Source organism: Lissotriton vulgaris, chromosome 5, assembly GCF_964263255.1.
Source record: "Lissotriton vulgaris chromosome 5, aLisVul1.2, whole genome shotgun sequence".
NCBI classification, from domain to species: Eukaryota; Metazoa; Chordata; class Amphibia; order Caudata; family Salamandridae; genus Lissotriton; species Lissotriton vulgaris.
In genome coordinates this window covers 1,640,092,709-1,640,117,293 of record NC_141693.1, presented here as the reverse complement: position 1 = coordinate 1,640,117,293, position 24,585 = coordinate 1,640,092,709, and the positions used below count along the sequence as shown (strand labels likewise).

The following is a 24,585-nucleotide window of genomic DNA, read 5'->3' as shown; positions in this document are numbered from 1 at the left end:
TTGCCTTGATAATATGCCCCTGAGTATCTAGACAAGATTCCCAAAAGGTCTGGAGTGAGCTGGTGAAGGATGATCTTGCCCCTGGAAGCCTATAAATAAGTAGCCCCGGTAAGAGCTCCAAGTTGTTTACTTTTATACTAAATGTTATTTCCTCAGCTTCCAGTGAGTGTGCAGACTCAATCCTAATCCTGTATTGTGATCGGTAAAGGATAGCTATCCCCTCTACTTTCCCCACCCTATATACATAGGCTAACTGGTAACTAACCTGCCGGTACTGCTACAGTCCAGTCAGGCTCCGAAGCACTTTTAGCTTGTGTTTCTGTTAGGAACACAAGGTCTGGATTTGAAGGTTGAATCAGGCATTCTAGTTCATATTTATGTTTAATCATAGATCTCTTGTTCAACAGTAAGCACGTCATAACATCTATTCTCGGGCCCGACAAAGTTTTGAGCTTATTCTGAAGACCCTCCGGGGACGCACCTGGATTATGAGATTGAAACCCCCCTCCCTTGAGCCCCCTCGTTGTTTTGCTTAGTTATGTGTAGCGGTACATTTCAATCACTTGAGCTGCAATATAAGTTCTTGATGGGTAGATACAGAGCCCTCAGGCCGCACAAATTGCATTTCCTAGGAGTATATGTGGTCCGATTTAGCAATAGTATAGGGTTGGAGCACTCACCAGTGTTTAGGTTAAGAAGTTCATTTCGGGTGTAGCTTAGCGCGGTAAAAAGGGGAGGGGTTCTGACACTGGTCGCTCTCCGGGCACTGACGGATGCACACAGGCTTGCCATTAGCGTGCCTTCGGCACGCAGGCGGCGTGCCCGCTGCATGTTCCACCCAGCATGCCCCAGATATAGGCTGCGTCGGAAAAGAACTAGAACGCGGCCCAGCCTACTGCTGTGCAACCGGAAGAACCGTAATAGGGAAGACAGCTGGCGGGAGGAATATGCTGAGAATGCTTCATTTCCTACGCAACAATTGGCAAAGCCGCGGCGGACCGGGAAGTGAAGCGAGCCCCCAGAGAATGATCAATATGAAGAGAGAAGGTAAATTATTACTATTATTATATTTAAGTTTATAAAGCGCGCAGCTACCCGTAGGTTTCCCGGCGCTAAAAACCAAATGTGAGAGGGCGAGCCAAAGGGAAGGCAATTACAGGTTAAATAACCAGGTTTTTACCTGTCTGCGAAACTTAAGGTAGCAAGTTTCGGTGCGCAACAAAAGGGGAAGGGAATTCCAAAGTGAGGGGGCCAGCCAGGAGAAAGAGTGGCCACCCATTCTGGATCTTTTAATTCTAGGAACCGAAAACAAATGCTGATTAGATGATTGAAGAGTACGGGGAGGACAATAGTGCTGAACCAAAGAGTTAAGATAGGGTGGGGCCAGACCAGCATTTATTCTGTGCATGAAGCAGAGGGCCTTAAATTTTGTGCGGCTTTCAATGCGGAGCCAATGCAGAGTACGTAGGGAATTGGAGGTAGACGATGTATTGGGGAGTTTACAGAGCAGTCGCACCACCATATTCTGGACTGTCTGTAATTTACGAATCACCTCTTGGCAGGCCCCTACGAGAAGAATGTTCCCGTAGTCCAGTCTAGAGGTGATTAAGGGCTGGACTACCGTTTTCTGAGTATCCTGGGGGAGCATCCAGATGATCTTATGCAACCACTTGATGATGGTAATACAAGTAGAGGACGTTTTAACCACATGGTTCTTCATAGATAGCTGGTCGTCAAAAATGACGCAGAGGTTGTGTGCTGTTTTAGATGGAACGGGGAGAGTGCCCATTTGTGAGGGCCAATGTTGGGGTCCCCATAGGGTAGTGTTATGGCCAAACAGAAGAAGCTCTATTTTTCCCCCGTTCAATTTCAATTTGTTATCATACATCCAAGCTGCGATGTTACTAAGTCCTGCGCAGAGGGAAGAGGAGGAGGAGTGAGAACCCGTAGAGAGAGAATAAATGATCTGGGTATCATCGGCGTATGAGTAGATAGTGAGCCCAGCTTGCTCCGCAATAGTAGCCAATGGTCTGACATACAGATTAAAGAGCAAGGGCTCAAGATGGAACCTTGCGGAACACCGTACGCCAATTTATAGGTTTGGGAAACTGATGAGGAAGAGAAGACTTGGAAGGTACGGTCTGAAAGAAAACTAGCAAACCAGTTGAGGGCTGAGCCGGTAATGCCAGATGATCTGAGGGCATTAATAAGGATGAGGTGGGAAACCGTATCAAATGCTGCACTCAAATCAAGCAAAATGAGTGCCACGGTTTCCCCCCTATCCACTCAGCATCGGATGTTTTCAGAGACCCCCAACAGAGTAGATTCCGTCGAGAAACCGGACCTAAAACCGGATTGGGATGGATGTAAGATTCCCCTAGATTCAACATGGAAGGTGAGTTGTGAGTTGATATGCTTTTTCAAAATTTTTGAAAAAACCGGGAGAAGTGAAATAGGGCGGAAGTTGGATGGAATGCTTGAGTCAGCGTTAGCCTTTTTTAACAGAGGCACTATCATTGCATGTTTACATGCAGAGGGTACTATAGCTTCTCTAAGGGAGGTGTTAAGAATATCTACAATGAGTTCAAGGGAAGAATTGTCCAGCATTTTTAATATTTGAGGGGGAAGAGGATCCAGTGGGGAGCCAGATTTGATTTTACTGATAATATCAGAAAGCGTATTGATATTAAGAGGATCCCATGTACCGATCAACTGTGAAGAAGGAAGACTGGTTTCCCTTGGGACCCCAGATTCACAGGAGATCGTACAGTTAAATGCTTTAGGAGGGGTCTGCTGTAAAGGAGTAGGGGACCTATCCTCTAAAGTCACTCGATCACAAAAGGTGACTGGAGCAGATGAATGGGGAAAAGAAGGAGGAGGGGCAGGTTTTTCAAAATCAGAATAAATTAAACAAACTAGTTTAAAAAAATTCTCAGGTCAAAACATACGTGTTTAAAACAATGATAGGCTAAAAATTATTAAAATTCACAATATCAGTAAGATTTCAAAGTGTCAAGTGCTAGCAGCAATACCGTGGTCACAGCAGTCCCCTCACTGCTGCACATCTGACCCAGCATGTCCAAGACATAGGCTGGGTTGGAAAAGAAATAGAATGCGGCGCAGCCTACTGCTGTGCAACCAGAAGAACCAGAATGGGGAAGGTAGGAGGCGGGTAAAATATGCAGAAAATGCTTCAGGCTGAAGCTTCTTGGAGCCTGAAGATCTGTGATGAAGTCAGTCAACAAACCTTAGCAATGGCAAGTTAATGTGGTGCACAGGGGTTCAGTTCCTATGGCTCTGATGAGGGATACTGGCCTCAAACTTGGTGAGAAGACAATGCAGGAGTTGTAGAACCACCACCTGTGTTCCTGAGCCTTCCGGCGTCTTTGGGAGCCCAGGATCAGCAGACCGGTCACATGTGTTGCGGTGCCTGCAGATGTAGGAATGTGACTCCTTCACATCACGGGAGACTCCATCAGGTGTCTTGGAATTTCCACAGGCCTCCTGTATGGAGCACTGGCACAGATGTTGCAGCAGACCTGCAGGATGAGAACAGGACAGCAGGCGTCTTCCCAGTTGCAGTTTCAGAGTCCACAGTGATGTCCAGACTGAACAGACAGTCAATGACAAAGTGGTTACAGATCTGAATCTTTTTTCCACAATGAATCTAGGGACCCAACAACAGATAAGCCCTTAAGTACCTTTAGGAAAGGGTTGGGATGATTCAGGGGAGGGGCTGGACAGTGGGGAGGATACTCCCATGTTCTTGTGCCAGAGTGGGAGCCAGTGGCAGCTCGAGCTTGACTCAGAGGCAGGGCGGCAGAAACGTCTCTGGTCAGCAGCAGCCCTAGCTTGCTGTCCGGTTCTGGAGGACTGGTACCGGGAGCACTGAGGGCCTCCGGAGGAGCATTAAAGTGCATAAAATCATACCTCCCACATCATTTATGGTGTCGGGCTATGATTCCAACATGTTTGATACCAAACATGACAAGGTTTGTTATCGCTAGTTCAGAGATGGTCATCGCGTAATGACACATGGCCACTCTATATGTCGTAATGGCTGATGCACTTACAACCCAGGAGAATTGTCTCTGAAGGTTGTAGGGGTCCCCTGCTCATGCAGGGGCACTCTCACAGTGAGAAACGAGCACCCTGCCTTCAGGATTAAAAGGCCTGCCTTAGGGGTGACTATGGGTTTTTAAGTATTGTTGTATGTTTGTTGGGGACACTGTTGACATTGCTAAGTGAGCATGAGCTCGGCTGCCATGATGCTGCTTTTGCGCACATTTCTACACAACTTTATTATGCAAGACTCTGGATGTGCCTTTCACATGAGAACTGTCTGGTTTCTGCGCTCTCTGCCTGTTCCTGGAGTTTAGTCTGAACATGATGTGTAAGGTCGATAAACAATGTCCCTTGTTATTCTGTTCTGGTCAGTCCCTAGCACTTAGACAATTCATGTTACACAGCTGCAGCTGCTGAAAACCTGTGTTTTGATATTATGGGATTGCATGTTGGTTTAACACACACTTTGAGAGGGACCTTTCTAGGGAGAAGAGCTATGCTGTTCCTATGATGTAAAACTTCCATCTTGACACTAAGGTATGGGATCTGCTACAAAACCCAGAGATCTTTTATTCTATAATAAAATTCATCTTACCAAGGGGAGGGTAGCTAGGCCTTATAGTCCTTTTTCCACTATCTGTATATGATGACATCCCCCTTTATATTCTATGGAATTGTAACAATGCTAACTGTTTTAGGTTTATGCATTTTGCTGCTGGTAGTAGCTCGTATACTGCAATATAGAGCACAATAGTTGAAATAAACATTCAGAACTATAATCGTGACTCTGACATTTCTTATTGTGGACAAGTACAAGTGGGTAAGTGAAAGGGAATGTCTTGCTACCGTGATTCCAGATAAAGTCTGGAGTGTTGTGTTCTGGGTTGTCTAATCATTTGGAGCTTCATGATTCTGTAGGAGAACAAATGAGACACTATAGCTAGTCGGTTCTGGGATTATGGGTACTGAGGCGGTAGGAAGGCTTAGCCTCCACAAACCCAGGTCCTGTTTTCCTGTGCATAGTTCTGTGTATGTGCAGAATCCCTACAAAATGGCCCTGCCAGCGTCTGGTCTGGTACTTATCCGCGAGATGGCTGAGTAGTGCTTGTGCTTGTCCGCAAACCCCTCACTTCTGTTTCCGGAGAAGGTTGTGATGGTGTTATCTCCTTTATTGTGATATTTTATAGGTTTTTCAAGCTTGAATTTTAAAAGGTCTTTCTCTTTCTTTTTTACCCGTTATTGTGCTGCCGCACATAGGTTGTCATTTTCTTCAATTGATTATGGCGGTTGCCATAACACCTCCTAACCACGCACCAGTCACAGCTTATTTGACTCAATATAGAGTCCCTGATGCTGGCGTTGCACTTTATTTGTTGTTGAAGCGAATGCTCACTGCTTCGAGGTATTTTATTCTTTGGTCACCTTTCCAGCAGTCGATGGAACAGATAAATTGTTTCATGATTATACTGCCACTGCCCTTCCGCAGAATTATCGACCTTATAGATTTCTTGAAGTTCTGTTAATGGCTTGGCAACATACTATATTGTCTTATGGGACCCTTCCTCACCCTGTAACTGCGGTCCGTTTGGGCCCCTTGTCGGCCCATATTGACTGCGTATACCCCGCATCCAAATTATCTTAATGTTCCAGTTGCAGAGCTACGCATATTACACAAACCATTGATACGTGTACATAGAGCTGTGATGCAGTTCATGTCGCGCAACTTCCAGGTGGGACCACCTGGCATTGCTGCACAACCACAGGGACCCTGTGGAGTAATTATCAGTCCCGTCCTAATTAATTCAGAAATGGGCAAGCGACCGCAAAAAAATGACGAACTTCCATATTTGCTTGCTGAAAAATTTGGACAACTTGAAGCTGTTTTCCCAAACACCACACCTGTGAAGAAACACAGTATCCTAACCATGAGTTTACCTAAAAGCCTTGTTTCCGAGTTGGCTAAATGTAACACTTACGGTAGAGTTTTCACAGCAGTATATTCAATGTGTTCGGCACCCCTCAATGGTTCTACCTTCCGTGATAAAACGTGTTCAGGAAGAACATGGGGCTGAGGAGGCCCTTGAGTTGGGAATGAGATTGGTGGGAGTGTTCGATAGTGTTTGCGATATGATCCTTGCAGGTGTAGTAACGCTTGGAGTCTGTTGCAGATGCAGGCAAACAGCACAAATTGCCTAAGATTATCGCTAAAGCTTATAAAACCGTAGGGCGCAATAATCTGGGAATTAAGCCTTTTACTCAACTTCAAACTCAAAATCAATTTCAACAGAAAGTCCAACCTGAGAAGGATGGGTGACCGTTCTTTCCTAAATAGAACTGGAAAAACAAAAAACAGGGGCAGCAACAACAGAAGCAAGGTTTGCATGCTGGTTCACCAACACCTAAATCATCTGAGCGAACTTACGACTTGCGTGATTGCGCAAATATTAAGTCTCCTAATAAATTTCAAGTCTGTGATCAGCGCTCTCCTTGTTCTTCACAGGACTCATCGGACTCTCGAGTCAGTGGAGGGGAGCGTCAGGATCGTGGCAAAGGTGCGACCACACAACAGGGACGGGATCAACCTCGCCAGTTTGACGTGAAAGCCTAACAAGAGGGACTGTCTTGTTTTGGACCCAAAAGAAGAAAGTTGCTGCTTTAACAAACTCAGACGGTGAGTACGCTACTCCTAGACTGGCGATCGCAGTGACTCTCCTCGACATCACAGCAGATGTTACACAGTGTGGGAGGCACTGCGTCCCTGTCTGGAGGTGAGAGCAACTGATACCTTTGTTACATTAGAAATAGCAGATACTCGAGTTGCTCCCCCGGATAGACTCTATGAAATAGCCTTCCAAATTGAAGGTGATATACAGCGCACAATTACAGTGGTTTTCTGGGAAAATCTCACTTCTTCTTATGGCATTTTGTTGGGGGTCGGCGGATTGGCCTCCACCATTTGTTTTGGCCAATTATAGAGAGAGAAGACGTGATACTTCAGAGTTTTCACCATACGTCCCTGAGGAACATGCAAAGGCTTACACAGCGGAGTGGGCTTCGGCCCTTGCTGCGGCAGTGTACCGTAATCAAGTGGGCTGGGATAGTGGTTCACCTGCACATGAGATTCCATTACGGCCTATGCCACAGCCAAACCCGTAATATCCAATCAGGCGGAAGGCTACGGCTCCTGTTCGTGACATTCTGACTCAATTGGAATATCAGGGTGTGATTGAATCCTGTGTATCGCCGATGAATAATTCTCTTTTTCCGGTATCAAAACCAGACAGTATGTACCGCATTGTATTGGATTATCAAAATTTGAATAGTCGTTGTCGTATGTTTGCTGTAAAGAACACACACAGCTCTGCGCTTGTGAACAGCATTGTTTGTAAAAAATACAAGACGACAATGGATATTTCCAATGGTTTCTATAGTCACAACTTGGCTCCTGAGAGCCATGACTTGACAGCATTTACCTTAGTTGGAAATAAGAAGCAATGTACACGCTTGCCCATGGGATATAAAAATAGCCCTGCGGCTTTCGCTACACGTGTTGTGTCTTTGTTGCACAGGATAGACCTTGATGCGTTCTCGTACATTGATGATATTTATCTGATGGAAAATGACCTGCTGCTGCATCTAGTCCGAGTCAGCTGAATTATACTATTGTGTGCCGACTATGGATACAAATTTAGTTTTGCTAAAACACACATCACTTATTTGGCAGTGCTCTTTTTGGGCGACAAGCTCAACAATGAAGGTAGGGGGCTAGCCCACCACTTTCTGGAGAAATGTGCAATATTACAACCTCCTTTTCCACTGAAGAAGCTTCAGTCTTTGCTGGGATTTTTAAAATTCGGAAGGAATTTGTGATTATGTCCAGCGTATCAAACCACTCTATGCATTGATACAACCTACATTTACTTCTGCCTCTCGGTTACCAGAACATACCTCTATTCTACAATATTTGCAGCCTGATCAGCTGGAGACTAACTTATTGATGACACGTGATAATTCTCCGAACCTAGTCATACGTATTGTACCACGGACAGTGGGTTTCACGTACCTAACGTTCAACGAAGGGGACACAGTACCTATTGCATACAAATCACATCAGTACACAGCAGAGGAAATGCAATTTTCCAATGTTGACAAAATTTTGACTGCAGTCCAAATGGCGATTCTGAAGGAACGTTCGCTTGCGCAGGGAAAAGGCATTCTTATGGTTTCCCCTATCCCTGTTTTAAAAGCAGTGACTAAGGCAAGTGTACCATACTCTAAAGCTATACATCCCCGTTGGATTCAATGGGCTACTTCTTTGACATCGGCTGATGTCACGTTTATCTTTGTTCCTGCTCTCCAAACATAGGAGTTTTTACAGTTTAAGCATGTTCATCCTCCTCCGTTGTCCTTACTTCCTTTGGAAGAGTACAACTGTATCATTTACACAAATGGCTCGGCTCAACTGGCCAACGGGTCCAAACATGCTTATTCTGCGACTATTGTTGCTGGTTCAATTGTAAATGGTGAATTTAAGTCTTCCATTGTTCATACGTAAGCTCTTGGAGACTGTACGGCGCAATAGGGCTGAGCTGTGGGCTCAACCGTTCTCTCCCGAATTTATAGTTACCGCCTAACCACTGAAGCCTGCCCACAGCAGCACACAGACACTTTGACATTTAGGGCCCGATGTAGGTAATCCCAGATTACCGATTCTTAAATACCGAATCATACCGATTCGGTATTTAAGAACAGGCAATTGGGATGTAGTTAAAAAATTACCGAATTGGTAAGTTTCGGTAATTACCGAATCAGTATTTACCGATTTGGTACTTGCCATTCATTCCTAGGAGGCCCATAGGAATGAATGTCAATTACCGAATCGGTAAATACCGATTCGGTAAAATTGGGAAACCTTGAAGGGTGGCAGGGTGTCACTTTGACACCCTGTTGCACCCCTCAATTGTGTATGGGTGCACATGTTGCAGACATACATGCCCTAAGGGCAGACATACATGCCCTAAGGGCATGTATGTCTGCAACATGTCAGTGTTGGAAAAGCAAAAAAAATGCTTTTTTAGAGGTTTTCATTATTTACCACCAACGTGTAGTTGGTGGTAAATAACGAATCCTAAGATGGGGAAATCACTCATTTGAGTGGTCCCCACATATCAGGATTCGGTAATTTACAGAATCGGTATTTAAGAATTCAGTATTTTACCGATTCCTTAAATTACCGATTCGGTAAAATACCGAATCCTTAACAATTCCACCTACATCTGGAAAGCCCGATACCGGTCGGTAAAGGCCGAAATTTGGTAATTTCGGCCGTTAAAGACCGGTATTTGGCTACCTACATCGGGCCATAAGTCTTCTGCCTCAGTCTCCTCATGACTCCCTCCTCCATCCCCCCTCCCTGAACTAATCTCGTAACGAATCACTGTGCTCTTTACAACCATATTATGTTATGCGTCTTGAGTCATTGTACATATTACTGTGATAATGTGTCCTACAAGTGACAAATGCTGTAAAGCGCTCCAATACCTTCAGGTCTGGCTAGTGCTATATAAAACTCTTAAATAAATTAATTATTTTAGCTCTCGAGTTTGCAGATCCTAATGTGAATACTCCTATTGTGTGCGATTCTTACTACTGTGTCCAGTCTTTTAATTACAACTTGTTCTTTTAGTCTCGGAATGTTTATCAAGACTCTAAGGGCAGCACAACAAAGCATATGATACAATGGGTTCGAGTGGCAGAGCTTAAACAACTTCTGCCACTCACACGTTATTCATACTCTTGGCCATCGGCATGTGGGAGCACATGCTGTTGGTAATTCTTTGGCCGATGAGGCAGCCAGATCTGTAGTAGCCACATGTTCCGTTGCAGCAGTTACAAGGTCCATGACTAAGATAGATAATGAGATTATAGCAGCTATAGCTGCTACTAAGGACTCAACCGCTTACCAGCAGTGTTTCCCGTCCAAATTATTCTTATAATTGTATTGGTATGGGGTATAATGTAGACCTAATAATCTCCTGAGAAGATCCCTGGTGGGGCAGACCCCATACGAAATTGATCATTGGCATCAAAATGTTTGTGTCTGACCTTGATGGTCTAGACGTGGTGGCGGCGGCAGCCACATTTGACGTAGATAACCATTCTACTGTGTTACAGGACTGTCAAAAGACCTGTGACAGCTACGCATCAGAACATTTACCCTCTTCTACTGACACAGCAATGCTGACTCCTGTCTCTGGCTGGCTTCCTAAAATTGGCGATCTGGTATGAGAAAAGTTGAATAACAAAAAAGAATATGGTCCCTCTTATCGTGCACCAGTCCCTGTTCTTGGATTGAAGGGTGCTCATACAGTGATACTGCCACCTGATTCTGAATATTGTAACTCTGAGTGCTTCATGCAACGCTTTTCCTTTGAATCTGGTGACGCCTGGATCTTCAACTAATCCCTGTGTTGTTGATGGTGAGATGGAAAGTCTGGCTAGTCTTTTACCTCCTGTGCCTTCATCCACAGTGCCTTCCAACGTGTACATTGAGCATACTTATCCTGCTTAGGAGTTCCATATTGAAATACCATACAGTCCTTTGCAACATGACGCTGCGCTGCCACCATTATTAAACATGGGTGCAAGCTGTTATTTCGTGGACCATACAAGCTTCTCTTCTGTGGCACCTCCACCGTCAAAGTGTTTTTTGTCTCTGTTCAAAAAGACTTACCTGGTCCAACCCTGGACCTACATCTGGTTGGTTCTTATCCTGATTTTAATTGTTATGTCAATTGGTTTTGTGACAGTGTCCTTCTTACTCATCAGTGGTCATTATTTGCCAGAATGCCCTGCTGTAAAGTTCGTCGATGGTATTCTGGCTCCCCATACATATATCATGAAACGTGATCAAGCCCTTGTGAACATTTTGGCTTTCCTAGTTGCAGATGGCATTGTTTGGAATAAAGTGGCATTAGAAATTCACGGTCCGACGGAGGTCCTCAAGATACCATACATGTTTTGTGTCTCGTATGGGATGTTGTAACACAGGACATACATTCTGATTACTGGGATGTACAAGCAGTACATTCAATGTTTTCTGATTTGAAATATTTTGCCGCTTTTGATTCACAAATTTTCACCCACCCCGCATTCTCCAAAGTCTTCCAAGAAAAACGGTACCTCACTTGTGTGGGTAGGCCTAGTGCCCGTGACAGGAAACGGCGCAAAACGCTACGTGGATACACCACAATTTCACTGTGAAAAAGGACCCTTTTTGGCAAAGTGCCTAGCTATAGTTTTTTTAACCCTAGCTCTGCCAGCACTAAGGGAAACCTAGCCAACCTGTACATTTTTGAAAACTAGATACCCAGGAGAATCCAGTATGGGGTGATTTTACTTCCTCTCACCAGGTTATGTTACCCAGAATCCTTTGCAAACCCAAACAATTGTCCAGAAAAACACATTTTCCTCACATTTCTGTGGTGGAAAGTTCTGGAATCTGCATGGGTCCACAAAATTCTACCCACCCCGTGTTTCGCATAGTCTTATGTTATGAGAAAAACTGTACCTCACTTGTGTGGGTAGGCCTAGTGCCCGCAACAGGAAACGGTGCAAAACGTGTACACACCACAATTTCACAGAGAAAAATAAACCTTTTTTGGCAAAGTGCCTAGCTGTAGTTTTTTAACCCTAGCTCTGCCGGCACCAAGGTAAACCTAGCAAACCTATACATTTTTTAAAACTAGACACCCAGGGGAATCCAGGATGGGGGTGATTCGACTGGCTCTCACCAGGTTCTGTTACCCAGAATCAGTTGCAAACCTAAAAAATTTGTAAAACAAAACACATTTTCCTCACTTTTCTGTGATGGAAAGTTCTGGAATCTGTGTGGAGCTGCAAATTTCTACTCACCTTGCGTTCCCCAAAGTCTTCCGAGAAAAAATGTAACTCAATTGTGTGGGTAGGCCTAGTGCCCGCGACTGGAAACGGCGCAAAACGCAACGTGGACACACCACAATTTCACTATGAAAAATGACACTTTTTTGGCGAAGTGCCTAGCTGTAGTTTTTAAACCATAGCTCTGCCCGCACCTAGGGAAATGTAGTAATCAGGTCCCACACTAAGATGATGTAAATATGTTTATTTGAAGATATGCAGATAAGATGGTAAAAACCCCACCTGGAGCATCCAGCATGATGCTCAGCCCAATGTCAACTGAAGACCTCAGCCCACAGAATCCCAACATTCTCTTGCGCATCATAGCTGCAACATTCTACAAGCTGGACTGGTAGAGGAGAAAGCATGTATAACATATAAACAAGATGAAAGAATACCACATTATCCCCTCTCTTCCACAATGAAAACAAAAAGGAAGGAACACTGGTCAGAAAGAACCAAAGAAATGAAAAACATACAGAAGAACGAACCCATCCTCCTTTCCATTAATGACAAGAGAAAGACAAGAACCTAACAAAAAGAAACAACAAAGAGGAAAACTAAGCTTGAAAATACCGATGACTAACCGACAGACACACCTACTGGCCAGACAGGCATGCAAGAAGGAAAGACATAGTACAAGAACCAATGTACGAAATAGTTCAACTTTCAGAGATATATAGTAATATACCACATCACGAGAGTGTGAACAATTTGAAAAAACATGAGAATATGGATAAAATTACAACAACAAAAGATGTCAACATTACCCATCTTCCCACCAGAAAGATAATAATAACCATATAGATAGAAACATTTCCATGTAAGAACAAGGAAAGAGGGACTAAAACCCAAATTCCTGCCCCGTAAAACGAGGGACTAACCCAAATCCTGCCTCTCAAACAGGAACATTTTAATGTGAAACTGAGGATAATGGGACTTTAACCCAAATCCTGCCTCTCAAACAAGAGACGCTGAATGTGAAACTGAGGATAATGGGACTTTAACCCAAATCCTGCCTCTCAAACAAGAGGCGCTGACTGTAAAACTGAGGATAATGGGACTTTAACCCAAATCCTGCCTCTCAAACAAGAGACGGTGAAGATGCTCCCCATGTAGAGAAACTACATGTAAAACTGAGTATATGGGACTAAAACCCATTACTAGAAACGTAGGTGGGACTAACACCCCCTAAACAATGAGTATAAGGAACTTACACCTAATACTACTTACATAGGTGGGACTGACACCCCCTAAATACATACAGATGAGTCAAAACGTGACTAATCACTAAACAACCCACTCCAGGAGCATCCTGGGGTCATGGGGACATCATTAGTGAACTCATTTATCCAAGTTGGAATGCTGAAAAAAACCGAGATATTAAAATGTAGCATATTCTTTTACGTATGAGAAAACATTTCATATATGCAATATGATGCACCATTACCAATTTAAAACACTAGGTGGCAATGTAACCTTTTTCTTTGCATAGTAAACAGATCGTGTTTCAAAATCTTCGTCTCACCACATAGGCCTAGAAATAAACTTTTTACTCTTTACTTATCACAACGCTGGTCAGATCACATCATTCCCAAAGGAAACAGATGAAAACTCGACACAAACAGGTTGATTTTTGAAAATGAGCGATGAATAAATCAAGAATGTTATTGAAAGACCGGTGACTTTTGGACACCTTCCGACGCTGGAGAAATACCTTTACTCAGAGAACAGGAGACAAAATGGCAGGACGTACAGAAGAGGCATCCCGAGTGGCTCTCGGTGCGCTCATGCATCAAAATGTCCTTAGGCAGCATGGTAGTTCGTGAAAACACAAAGTTGTCATGCGAGACTCAGGGCTGACGCAACGGACAAGGTGAGGTGCGCGAGCCAATTTCATATTTGAATCCAAAGAGTAACTGTTATTTCCAATTGGGCTTAAGGAAAAATATCTAATAAAGAAATCCAGACTCAAATTTGATAAATATTTTTCCACAAAATTAAGCTGAAATTCTGGCATCCGGCGTATGTAACAGTTTGTGTGTCTTTAGACAAATAACTCACAGCCTTGGTTCAGTAACAGCAAAAACGATGTAGAATCATCACTTCATTACTTGCAGCATGAGGATTGTTTATAAATAGTGAAAAACATGAAATGACAATTTCCTTTCCACATAGCCATTACTTTCATTCTTGATAGCTCGAGTTCCCTTTCAGGTTAGCCTCTCATTTCTTTCACGCTTGTTTACTCGAGATATGTATACAATGACAGTTTCCTTTCCACTGAGCTTGCTCATTCTCTTCACACTTGGCTGCTCGAGCTATTGTAGTATTTAACTGTGATAAATTTTAACTGTTTCAGCCAAGATAAAGCACTCGCCTTTAGTTATGCTCAGGTTCTTTAGATACATCTTTTTCCTTTCTTCACATGCTTCCATTTATTATTTGATCATGAGTTGACAGTCTATTTAAATGTACAGTCACAATTTGTAAAGTGGATGCCTTCCGCCCCAAAACTACTTTTTAACCCTTAACAGGTGGCAATATCGCACACACAGCCCCTGTTTACCTTCTTTTCTTTAAGTCTGCAAACGTTTCTTTTTGTAGCATTGGGTTTCTTGTGACTTTGAAGGCTTCCGCTTGTTGACTAATTGCCAGATGATGTAGCACGCCTGTTCTTGAGCTGTCCGGTGTAGTGGACTCTGGTGGGGCATACAGGCGTGACCTCTCTCTTGCCTGTCAGGTTATTCTTTCTTTATTTACGCTTTTTTTTCTGTAGGTTTCTTTCTTGACAGGTATCTTTTGCTTACTTGCTTGAGTCTAGTTGCACTCCATCAGTAACAGTGGTAGGTTCATTGATCCTCGTCGCCATAAATAATGTAGTAATCAGGTCCCACACTAAATGATGTAAAGATGTTTATTTGAAGATATGCAGATAAGATGGTAAAAACCCCACCAGGAGCATCCAGCATGATGCTCAGCCCAATGTCAACTGAAGACCTCAGCCCACAGAATCCCAAAATTCTCTTGCGCATCATAGCTGCAACATTCTACAAGCTGGACTGGTAGAGGAGAAAGCATGCATAACATATAAACAAGATGCAAGAATACTACATTAAACCTAGCAAACCTATAAAAAATTTTAAACTAGACACCCAGGGGAATACAGAATGGGGTGGCTTGACTGCCTCTCACCAGGTTCTGTTACCCAGAATCCCTTGCAAACCTAAAAAATTGTCCCAAAAACACATTTTCCTCACATTTCTGTGGTGGAAAGTTCTGGAATCTGCTTGGATCCACAAATTTCCACTCACCCCCACGTTCCCCAAAGTTTTTCGAAAAAAATGGTACCTTACTTACGTGGGTGGGTCAAGGGCCTGTGACAGGCAAGGGGCCAAAACCAATTGAGGCGACATCAAAATTACCTATCACATAACAACCTGGTTTTGCAAGGGGGGTCCCATGAGTTTTTGGCCCCCGGGCTCAGGGGCCATCTAGGGAAACCTACCAAACCCATACATTTCTGGAAACTAGACACCCAGGGAAGTCGAGCGAGGTATGGCTTGCGTGGGTCCCCTAAAGCTTTCCTAGCCACAACCCCCTGCAAACCTCAAATGTAGCTGAAAAAAACCACAATTTTTTCTAAAATTTCTGTGTGGGAAAGTTCTGGAATCTGCTTGGATCCACAAGTTTCCACTCACCCCCACGTTCCCCAAAGTTTTCTGAGAAAAATGGTACCTCACTCGTGTGGGTGGGTCAAATACCCACGACGGGCAAGGGCCCAAAACCTATTGAGGTGACATCAAAATTACCTATCACAAAACAACCTGGTTTTGCAAGGGGGTCCCATGAGTTTTCGGCCCCGGGCTCGGAGGCCATCTAGGAAAACCTACCAAACCCACACATTTATGAAAACTAGACACCCGGGGGAGTCCAGAGAGGTATGACTTGGGTGGTTTCCTAACGTTTTCCTACCCAGAATCACGTGCAAACCTCAAATTTAGCTGAAAAAAAATCACATTTTTCTCAGTTTCTATGTGGGAAAGTTCTGGAGTCTATATGGATCCACAAATATCCTCCCAACCAGCATTCCTCAAGGTCTACCGATAAAAATGATACCTCACTCGCGTGGGTGGGTCAAGTACCGGCGACAGCCAAGGGCCCAAAACCTGTTGAGGCGACATCAAAATTACCTATCACAAAACAAACCTGGTTTAGCAAAGGGGTGTTCCATGAGTTTTTGGCCCCAGGCTCGGCAGCCATCTAGGGAAACCTACCAAGCCCACACATTTCAGAATACTAGACACCCGGGGGAGTCCAGCTAGGTATGGCTTGCATGGGTCCCCTAAAGATTTCCTACCCAAAACCCCCTGCAAACCTCAAATGTAGCTAAAAAACACTTTTTTCTTAAATTTCTGTTTGGGAAAGTTCTGGAATCTACATGGATCCACACATTTCTTCCCACCCAGCATTCCCCCAGGTCTCCCCATAAAAACGATACCTCACTTGTGTGGGTAGGTCAAGTACCCGCGACATGCAAGGGCCGAAAACCTATTGAGGCAACATGAAAATGACCTATCACATAACAACCTGGTTTTGCAAGGGGGTCATCTAGGTTTTTGTCCCCGTGCTTGGCGGCCATCTTGGGAAACTACTAAATCCAAACATTTCTGAATACTAGACACCCGGGGGAGTCCAGCGAGGTATGGCTTGCGTGGGTCCCCCAACGTTTTCCTACCCTGCAAACCTCAAATTTAGCTGAAAAACATATTTTTGCGTGGAATCACTGTGCCAGCACAAATGTCCTACAACCCAGCATTCCCCTTGTTCTCCCAAATAAAATGATACCTCACTTGTGTGGGTTGGCCAAAGGCCTGTGACTAGGAAGAGCCCAAAGCATAGGGATTTAGAGTATAGCACCGAGAATTCTAAGTGCCACATTTTTTTAAAAATACGTTTTTTAGCCAGTTCTGCTTTGGACACACACACAAGTGAGGTATCATTTTACTCAGGAGAACAAGGGGAACGCTGGGTGGTAGGACATTAGTGCCAGCACGGTGATTCTGCACAAAAATATGTGGAAAATATGTTTATTTCATCTAAATTTGAGGTTTGCAGGGGATTCTGGGTAGGGAAACATTGGAGAATCCATTCAAGCCATACCACATTGGACTCCATAGGGTGTCTAGTTTTCAGAAACATGTGAGTTTGGTAGGTTTCCCTAGATGGCGGCAAGACTGGGAATAAAAAACAACGTGCCCCCCAAACCAGGTAGTTTTGTTATAGGTAATTTAGAAGTCTCCACAATACGATTTGGGCCATTTCCTGTTTCATCCACTTTGCCTACCCACACAAGTGAGGTACCATTTTTATCAGGAGACCTGGGGGAATGCTAGGTGGGAGGAAATTTGTGGATCCACACAGATTCCAGAACTTTCCCACACAGAACTTTGAGAAAAAAGTGATTTTTTTCCAGGTAAATTTGAGGTTTGCATGGGATTCAGGATAGGAAAATCTTGGAGGACCCACGCAAGCCATATCTCGCTGGACTCCCCTGGGTGTCTAGTTTTCAGAAATGTGTGGGTTTCCGAAGATGACCGCCGAGCCCGGGTCCAAAAACGCAGGTGACTACCCTTCCAAAACCAGGTTGTTTTGTGATAGGACATTTTGATGTCTACTCAATACGTTTTGGGCTCTTGCCTGTCGCGGGTACTGGACCCACCCACGCAAGTGAGGTGCCATTTTTATTGGGAGACCTGGGGGGGCACTGGATAGTAGGAAATTTGAGGATCCACGTAGATTCCAGAACTTTCCCACAGAGAAATTTGAGAAAAAAGTGATATTTTTTCAGCTAAATTGGAGGTTTGCAGGGGATTCTGGGTAGGAAACGTTGGGGGACCCACGCAATCCTTACCTTGCTGGCCTCCCCCAAGTGTCTAGTTTTCAGAAATGTGTGGGTTTTGTAGGTTTCCTATGATGGCCGCCGAGCCAGGGGCCAAAAACCTAGGTGACTCCTCTTGCAAAACCAGGTTGTTTTGCGATAGGTGATTTTGATGTCGCCTCATTAGGTTTTGGGCCCTTGCCTGTCACCGGCACTAGGCCCACCCACACAAGTGAGGTACCATTTTTATAGGAAGGCTTTGGGGAATGTGGGGTGGGTGGAATTTTGGGCAGCCACGCAGATTCCAAAACTTTCCACCAAAGCAATGTGAGGAAAATGTTTTTTTTTAGGTTTGCAAGGGATTCTGGGTAACAGAACCTGGTGAGAGCCAGTCAAGTCTCCCCATCCTGGATTCCCCTGGGTGTGCAGTGTTAAAAAATATATAGGTTTGCTAGGTTTCCCTAGGTGCCGGCAGAGCTAGAGTTCAAAATCTGCAGCTAGGCACTTTGCAAAAAACGGCTCAGTTTTCACTGTGAAAATGTGGTGTGTCCGCGTTGCGTTTTGGGCCATTTCCTGTTGCGGGCACTAGGCCTACCCATGCAAGTGAGGTACCATTTTTCTTGGAAGACTTTGAAGAATGCGGGATGGGGGGAATTTTCTGGATCCACGCAGATTCCAGAACTTTCCACCACAAAGATGTGAGGAAAATGTGTTTTTTGGACAATATTTAGGTTTGCAAGGGATTTCGGGTAACAGAACCTTCGGGGAGCCAGTTAAGTCCCCCCATTGTGGATTCCCCTGGGTGTATAGTTTCAAAAAATGTACAGGTTTGCTAGGTTTCCCTATGTGCTGGTGGCGCTAGGGACCAAACTCCACAGGTAGACATAGTGCTAAAAACAAATCTGTGCCTAGTCGGCTTTCTGCCGCCCTGGGGGGGAAATATCGGGGATCGGGTTGCCCCGATATGCCCCCAAGGGGGGCAGGGACACTGTGGCTATTTTATTGGGGTCTTGGGGCATTGATATGCCCATACTTGTCAGCCCCCACCACCATGCATAAAAAAGCTAGCATAATCGTTGGCGTCCAGTGGGCTTTTTGCCCCCCTGAGGGGCAGATTGAGGGCTACTGTCCCCATCTTCCCCCCAGGGGGGCAGAATGGCTATAATTGGTCTGGGTGGGGTATTGGCATGCCTGTTTTGGGCAGCCCCAACACTAATTAAAATTTGCCAAATAAATCCCTGGTGTCAAGTGTGCTTTTTTCCCCTCCAAGGGGGCAGATTGGGGGCTACTGCCCCATATGCCCCCCAGGGGGGCAGGAAGGTGGTAATTTTTGTGGGGAGTGGTTGGGGGCATGGGCATGCCCGTTTTGGGTAGCCCCCACTCTAATTCAAGTTTGTCCACAAAAAATCCCTGGAGTCTAGTGGGCTTCTCCCCCTGCCCCCCCCCCGGTGGGGCAGATTGGGGGCTGATGCCCCCATCTGCCCCCCAGGGGGATCCGAAAGACTATAATTTTTGTGGGGACGGGTGGGGGCATTGGCATGCCCATTTTGGGCAGCCCCCACCCTAATTCAGATTTGCCCAAAAAAATCCTTGGCCTCTAGTGGGCTTTTTGTGGCCGGGGGTGGGGCATCGGCATGCCAGTTTTGGGGAGCCCCCACCCTAATTCAATCTGGCAATTAAAAAAAACTAGGGTCTAGTGGGCTTTTTGCCCCCCTGGGGGCAGATGGGGCAGATTGGGGGCTGCTGCTCCCATTTGCCCCCCAAAGGGGGCAAAAAGACTAAATCATGCCAGATTAATTTGGGCGGAGCAAAAGCCCTTGCCCAAGGGGCTGCTCCCCCCTTCCTGGTGTCTAGTTGGTGGATCCCTGCATGGTGATCGCCCTTCTGGGGCAATCCCCAAGCAGGGATCCACTGGGCTCATTTCAGTTTCAGGTTCTGTGCAATGACAACAGCGTGACGTGCCCGTTGATCGTCATAGCACAGAAACCCGGGAGGGGGCCTCAGTAGCTGGGGAAGCTCTTCCCCAGCCCCGAGGCCCTGGGGGAGAGAAGGAAATCTCTTTGCTGTCTGCAGCAGAGGGAATTTTCGTGCCCCTGGCCTCATGACGGAATGGTTCCGTCATGAGCACAGGTGCAACGATGCTCATGACGGTACCATTCCGTCATGAGCATCGAAGGGCCTTACACACACCAAAAAAGTGAAATACCCCCAAAAATACACATATTGCAATTCAATCCAATGCCATCCATGCCCTATATGATGTTTAAATTCAACAGACACCACAGAAACAGTTGTTTCATTTCATGCACCCATGACTAGCTCTCGGCCTACTGGTTGAAAGGCCTATTGGCAGACTAGGCCACAAGCTTGCAGGCCTTTGGCAAAAACAAACTTGTTGCCTTCACAAAATGGCCACCAGCCACATGGTCAAGCCACCCACAGCAACAAGAAAAGGAAGACAGACCATGCAGACCAATGGCAAAAGCACACTGCCTGGCTTCAAAATGGCCACCAACCACATGGCCAGGCCCTCAACAACAAGAAAGGTAAGACAGACAATGCAGGCCTATGGCAAAAAGCACACAGCCTGCCTTCAAATGGCCGCCAGCCACATGGCCAGGCCCACAACAACAAAAAGCCTAGGCCAATAGGAACAAAGGAAACACATGCAGGCCTACGTGGCAAAAGGAGCACACTTCTAAACTACCACAACAATATGGCCACCAGCCACATGGTCACTCACAGTCACAACAAGCAGGAGCCCTGGAAAACAATGAACTGAAACAGGCCTATAGTGGTCAGGCAAAGGAGGCATGCTAAACAACACAGCTTTAATGCAATAAAATTCAAAAACGAAAGTCCAGAGGGCTAAACAAGGTATGCAAGTTACAGAACAACCACACCACGCACACAACCACACAACAAAGGCATTTGTTTAACCCACACCAAAAAAGTGAAATACCCCAAAAAATACACATTTTGCAATTCAATCCAATGCCGTCCATTCCCTAAATTATGTTTAAATTGATCAAACACCGCAGAAACAGTAGTTTCATGAAACCACCATGACTAGTTCTGGGCCTACTGGCTACCTACACTATATATATATTTTTTAAATGATGAAAAGTACAAAAATCTGTCATGACTGTGAACTCTGGTTGGGGAAGGGAATGAGGCCTGCCCTTGACCCTGTCACGGTACGTCAACCAAGACTGCAGATCTCTCGCAGTTCCTTTTGAGATCTGGGCCATGTTGGTGAGATTTCCTTGATGCTGTACCCACTGGAACTTCAGGTCCCACTGCGGAGCCCACAGACACCACCTGCCTGCTTTACCAACAGGATGCAGGAAGCCATGAGGCCCAACAGCCTCAGAGTCAGTCTCACCAAAATCCAGGCTAAAGGCTGAAACATCAGAATCATAACCTGAATATCCTGAACTCGCTGCTCAGGAGGATACACTCAAAATTGCACACTGACCAGAACAGCTCTGATGATAGGGAAAATCTGAGAAGAAGTCAGGTGTGACTTCGGCATATTTAAAGTGAACCCCAGCAAATGTAGGAGTTTCACTATAGTCTGAAGGTGGGAGACAACAGCATGGGGCAAGGATGCCTTCAACAGCCAGTAATTGAGGTAGGGGAAGACTGAAACCCTTAACCTGTGCAGATGAGGTGCGACCACCGCCAGCACCTTGGTAAACACCCTAGGGGCACTGGTAAGGCCGAAGGGGAGCACGGTAAACTGAAAGTGCTCGTGGCCTAGCTTGAACCGCAGGTAACGCCTGTTGCCTGGCAGGATTGGGATGTGCAAATACGCATCCTGCAGATCCAAAGCCTATATCCAGTCTTCTTGGTCTAGTGTGGACAAGACCTGTGCTAGAGTGAGCATCTTGAACTTTTCCTTCTCGAGGAACAGATTGAGGTCAGAAGATCTAAAATGGGCCACAACCCTTTGTTCTTCTTCGGAATAAGAAAGTAGCGGGAATAACAGCCACTGCCTACTTTAGAAACCAGAACCCTTTCTATAGCTCTTTTGGCCAAAAGAGCTGTAGCTTCCTCTAGGAGCAATTACAGATGATATTCCATCAGCTGTTCGTGATTTGCCAGAATGGGAGGAGGAAAGGAAAGAACAGCCCTCCTGAATGATCTGCAAGAACCACTTGTTCGATGTTACGGACCTCCAGAGGGGGAGAGGATGATGATGGAATCTCCTGCCAACTGGAGTATCAAACTAAGAGTGCTTGGAGGCTGAGGCTGCCAAGGGGAGGATGGCAGACAACTTCTGTCTACCATTCCTAGGTCGGAATAAACTGCGTCCTTGTCCCCGCGTAGCTTGGGAAGCCTGTGAGCATGGTGGCTGGGATAGGGTCGATGCGTTGGAAACTATTTCATGTTCCTTTCTTTGCTACAACCCATGTAGTCTAGCCGGGAAACATCCTTAACAACGCAACTTTTACCACGCAGTGCTTTTACATCGCAACTTTTACAATGCAAACCATTACAAAGCATTGCGCTGGGGGGCGCTCTAGGATAGGGAATAGATTTAATTTACTATCCAACAACTTCCCTACTGTCCACGGGGACTGGAGTTGGAATGGTAAATTAAACTATTCACTATCCAGCATCCCTCAACACTATGCGTTGTAAAGGCATGCGTTGTAAAAGTTGCGATGTAAAAGCATGCGTGGTAAAAGCTTACGTTGTAACGTCATACAACCTTAATGAAACTTATTCATTTTATTTTTTAAAACATTTCTAAGTGTGGCTTGAGCAGTGCGACCTCGATTGACTTCCAATCTTGATTCTTGTTGCTCTCTTGTTTCATTAGAGCGGGCTTGAGCAGTGCGTAATCAATCTTTTTCCAATCTTGATTCTCTCTGCTTGTTTGTTTGAGAAGAACGGGCTTGAGCAGTGCGTGTACTCGATCGACTTCCAATCTTGATCACGTTGCTCGTTCGTTTGAGAATTACGGGCTTGAGCAGTTTGTAGTCAAACAGCTTCTAATCTTGCTTCCCGTTGCTCGTCTGTGTCTGAAGCTCGTAATGCCTTTTTCTTTCGTGCTTCTGATGTAGATTGACCAATCGATTTCCGTTTGGGGGTCATACCTGTCGAGGATGCTCGCAAATTCGCTGTCTATTTCAGTATTCGAAAGATTAATCAGAAGGTTTTCCGACGCGTGAGCTGCCCACATTACAAAATAGAACGTACAAAAATAGCAAGACACAGAATCGAACACAGCAGGCAAGAGGAACCCAATATCAAACACAATATCAAACACAGCAAGCAAGGAATGTACAAAAATAAATAAATATTACAAATTTACAATGACTAATGAACTTCCTGGTGGGGTCTGAGAATGAAGGAATTAGTTCTGAAAGTGTCTTTGGAATAGAAGAGATTTGAGGTCTGCTTTGAAGATCCAGATGGAGGTGGTGACAGGGAGCAATGGAGGAAGCGAGTTCCAGATTCTCACCGCATTACCTGAGAATGATTGAGCCATCAATCTTTCCCTTTTGAAGGAGGGGGGCTCAAGCAGAAACTTTTTAGCAGTCCGAGAAGGTCTCAAGCCTCCAGACAATTTCAGTTTGTTTGCCAGATAGCGAGGGGAGGTAGAGTGCCAGGCTTTGTGGGTGATGCAAGCCATTTTGTAAATAGCTCTAGCTAAAATGGGAAGCAATCGGAGAGAAGACAGGTTAGGAGTGATGTGGCCACTTCGTTTGGACCTTGAAATGAAGCGAACTGCTGAATGGAGGACAGAGTTGAGCGGTGAGAGGTGAGATTTGGGAAGGCCAGTCAGAAGAGAATTACAATAATCCAGTCTAGAGAGAACTAGCAATAGGACCAATGTTTTTAGGTCTTTCTCCGGGAAGAACCGATGAATCCACCACAGAAGGCGCAGCTGATAACGTGCGTTCTTGGCAATGGAGTTGATGTGTGAGATTAGGTTGAGTCTTTTGTCAAGTATGACACCTAGGGATTTAGCGCTGTCGACAATGATGGGTTTACTGTTGAGTAGATTCAGCTGATCCATCCAGGATTGAACAGGAGGTGGGGAGAGAGAGATAGATAGGAGGAGGAATTCAGTTTTGGAGGGATTGAGAATGAGTTGGTGAACTAACATCAAATTGTGAATAGAGTTGAGAGTAGAGTTGAGTAGTGAGAGATCTTGTGAGGAAGACACCTTGAGGTAGATTTGGGTGTCATTCGCGTAGAGATGGTAGAGGATTCCAGATTTGCTTAGGAGGTTGCGTAGTTACTTTTATAAACTGTCATGCCAATTGCATGTTAGACAAATGAAACCCCCAGGGTTAAATACGTAGTTGACGACGTTCATATAGTTCATGCAACATTGTATTTTAACTCTAACATAAGACAGTTTTATTGAAAATGCTGTATGAAAAATTAAAAAATAAATCTTGTTATTTACAGAATCTTGAAGTAAGATTAATTATTATTTAAGAAAGGCGAGTGTGGCTTCTTTAGGCAAAATCCCCACTCCCTAGTTATGATTCAGAACACATTCAATTGTACTGTAATGATGTTAATACATCACAAACCTTGATAGGGATCAACAGAGCGCTGTACATGATTACATCTTTGAACTAAGCAATTAAATTACATTTCACATATTTAGGTGAAGGGAGATAAAGTTATTTGCCGACAATAACTAGATTTAGAACCAACTGATTTGCTCAGTGGTA

At 44.9% G+C, this 24,585-nt stretch overlaps 1 protein-coding gene across 1 annotated transcript in view; it reads right to left on the bottom strand.

The window, feature by feature from the left end:
• The window catches only part of LOC147716885 (uncharacterized), a 2,312,058-nt gene that overhangs the window by 188,036 nt on the left and 2,099,437 nt on the right, over positions 1–24,585 (bottom strand). The window lies entirely within an intron of this gene.